This window comes from Petaurus breviceps, unplaced genomic scaffold (assembly GCF_028583685.1).
Source record: "Petaurus breviceps papuanus isolate PSGF00001 unplaced genomic scaffold, PetGlider_PUasm1.0 90845, whole genome shotgun sequence".
In the NCBI taxonomy this organism is placed as follows: domain Eukaryota; kingdom Metazoa; phylum Chordata; class Mammalia; order Diprotodontia; family Petauridae; genus Petaurus; species Petaurus breviceps.
Window position 1 is genome coordinate 984,588 of NW_027187359.1, and position 3,776 is coordinate 988,363.

The window sequence follows — 3,776 nt, forward strand, 5'->3', positions numbered from 1 at the left end:
TATTTTGCTTGAATGTGCTTGAAGTCTGTGCCTTTTTCCTACCAGGGGAGATGAGGCTGAGAATACTACTTCCTTCAGCAAGGAGGCTCAGGTACTCTCATTGCCAGGGAAGAGTAAGATTTAGGCTAGTATAATTTACATTTAGATAATACCTTACAGTTATAAAGTACTTTGTGCCTATTATCTCACTTGGTCTTCCCAACAACCCCATAATGAAAGTAATAAAACAGTTTTGTACTCATTCTATAGTCAAAGAAGTTAAGACTTAGAAAGGTTAAATGATTGGAACATTAAAAGTTGAGAATAAAAAAGATCTTAGAGACTATTTCTCTAATTTGATGCCCCCAACTTACAGTTGAGGAAGCTGAGTGAGGGTGGCTTATCAAAGTTCACACTAGTATTTGGTAATGGATGAACAGAGACCAGAGGTTAGATCTCTGATTCCTGGTCCAGTTCTCATCTTTCATTATATCATGGAAATGAAGGCTCTCAGAGTGTGGGCCTTGAGAAAGGGAAGGAGGTTTTGTTTAGGATCAGGAGAAACTATCTGAGGATGGGGGTACAGGGATTCCATCCTCCACTCCCAATAGCCTCTAGTTAGCTTGAGGTCAGACCCATCTTCCCATTCATCTATCCCTAGGAATATCCCTGCCTTATCAGGTCATGGAAGATGGCTCCCTCCCTCCCTGCAGCCATGGCCTGCCCTGACCATGCCAAAAGGAGGACATTATTGGGGTATTCACCCTGTTTAAGAACGGGTTTATATGCCCTTTTCCAAGACACAAAGAGGAGCAAAATGATGGAGAATAGACAACGAGGTACACACGGTGATTGCTCGAGAGAGAAACAGTGAGAGAGGGGGCAGGGGCAGGGGCAGGGTCCCTGAAATTTACTTGGACTCTGGGTGTGGGGCAGTCTAGGGGTGGGACCCTCTCACCTCCTGCTTGGGGCAACAAGGGTTGCATAATACCAGGAAGGAGGCCCTGTAGTCCACAACGCAGCAGAAGGTAAGGAGAGAATAAAGAGGAAGTCTCTGGGAGGGCCCTGCCAGCCCCAGGGGAAGAACAGAAGGCTGGGCAAAATCCCCCCTACTACACTGGAAAGAGTTCTTGACTTGGAGTCATGTCAAGACCTTAATTCTCACACTCTGTTGTAGAATGTAAATTGCAACCTCTCTGAGCCTCAGTTTCTGAATCTATTAAAATGAGAGTAGTAGTATTTAAATGGTCTTCTCATGAGAGAAGTACTTTGTAAACCTCATACTTCTATAGAAATGTGGTTATTATTACCACCACTTGAGGTGTTAGAACTAGCTGGAACCAGCTCTAAAGAGCCAATTGTTAAATTTTCAATGTGAACAATTATCAGAAACAACAAAAGTAGCAAATCAGGGCTTGATTTATTGATATATTTGTTGTCTAGACTTAGGAAAGCAATAGAGAATATGTAGATTAATATGCAGATTAAATATAAAAAGGGTGAAATGGATACTTTTTTTTTTAACTAGTTGTTAAACATTTGCTAGCAAACCCCTACTAACCCTTTTTTCTGGCCACAAGGCCAAGGGAATCTGTTTTCATTGGCAACATAACAACTAACATTTCCACAACATTGTAAAGTTTGCAAAGCACTTTACACATGTTAATTACTTGAGTCTCACTATAACTGTAAGTTAGGTGCTATTCTTATCCTCATTTTATAGATGAAGAAATAGGGTCTAAGAGAGATTAACTGATTTGCCCAGGGTATACCCAGCAAGTAAATATCTGAGGTAGAATTGGAATTCTGGTCTTCCTGACTCTAAGTCCACAGTTCTAAATAAGACCTGTAACTGTCTACATGGTGAGAGTTTAGGGCAAAGAAGGTCCTAAAGTTCTCCCCCTAAAATCCTTCCTATGCTGACTGGAGGAAATTCCACCCTTAGACCTTCATTCCTTTGACTTAGAACTTTTTTTTCTTAACTAGCCCTAGGTTATCATTTAAAGCCTCCTAGGAAAAGTCACACTATGAACAATTAACACTCACTGGAAGAGCCAAGATGGCAGAAGAGAGGCAGCCACCCAGACAGGCTCTTCCAACATTCCCCTCTAAACAGCTTCAAAACCAACATGTAAAATATCATTCTGTAATGGTAGAGTCAACAAAGGGTAGGAGTGAAACTTTTTTTAGCTTACGATATTTTTGGAGGTCACCAGAAAAGGTCTGGGGACACTGAGGGGTGGGGCAGAGAACAAGTAGCAGCAACAGCAGTGCTGGGTCTTAGTGGCAACTGCAATTGCATCAGCATTGGCTTTGAAGTTCTCAGTCAACTGCTCAGAAAGAATTTAGAGGGGACCCTGAGCTAGTATGGGGGGAGGGGAGGGGTGGGACCCTGTTTTCCTGCCCATACACTTTCAGGTTTTATTTCCAAGAAAAAGAGGACCACTAGTCCTTGAGGCTCCAGGGAAATAGGGACCCTTTTCTCAATTCTAGGACCAAGAGGATTGCTAGCATTCGTGGCTGCAGGGAAGCAGAGGCCTTCCTTGGTAAAGATCAGAGCACAGACCAGGAGATCAGTGACCACCTCTCTCCTGGGAACTCCTAGAATTAGCTGTGAAAACACCAAGAAGTAAAAACCTGAAGTTTGGTACACTGTCCCACCACTATCCCAAGAAAAGACCTCAATTAACATAAAGTTAAAAGTCAAGAAATAGGCTGGAAAATAAGCAAGAAAAAAAAAAAAGAACCTGACCATAAAAAGCTACTGTGGTGGTAGGGAATATCAAGACACAAGCTCAGAAGAAGACAACAACATGAAAACATCTACAAGTAAGGCCTCAAAAAAATGCAATCTGGATACAAGCCCAACAAGAATTCCTGGAAAACTTTAAAAAGAGATCCATGTGGTAGGATAAAATTTGGAAAACACTTATTGATACCTTGAATGTTAATGAAGTATCTAAGAGAGAAGATGGGGTTGACCCTGACTTGCAACACTTCATGCAGTATTGCCTCTCTTATTATGAACTAGAATTATACACCCCTAACTCAGTTTAATCTGTCCTACTCAAATGTACCCAGGAGAGGAAGGAAGAAAAAGCCATAGCTTATGGAAGGGAATGTGGTTAAAGTCCTAGAACAGTTCAAGGTAATAATATGTGAGAATATGTGTCACCCTAAAGTTGGAATGCTCTCCAAGCTTTCAGAGTCCCAGGCTTGAAAACCCCAGGTTGAAAACCCCACTTCTGATGACTTTCTTCCTCATACCCTCTGCTTTAGCCTACTTAGTCAAATGACACTTTCCCCCTACTTCACCATCCTTTCTTGAAGCTTCTACTCAAAACTTAGCTCTGCCAAGAAGTTTTCTTATATTAACTCCATTCTGTTCTGTTCATTACATTAATGATGACCCCTTAGTAGCCCTCAGATTACCTCTTGCTACATGTAATATATTAGATATAGGATGGTGTGTGATAGTCCTTAGATTCATGAGGAGTGCAACTTTTATAAAGCATATAAAAGGTATTCCTATGATGGCTGCCCTCCAAGTACCTCCCCATTGCCTTGCCTACAAATTCTGTAAGAGTATGATGTTAAAATACAAACCACTCTAGGAGCATAGCACTTTTCCTCTGATACATCTAAGTAGGTGTCCTGAACTTTTCGGGTGTGTGTGTGAACTCTAAGTACCTCTGTTCAGAAGAATATTTTTTAATTCAAAGAATAAAATGCAAAAGATTAAAAGGAAACCAATTATATTGAAATATGAAATATGAGTTGAAATTAGATAAATATAA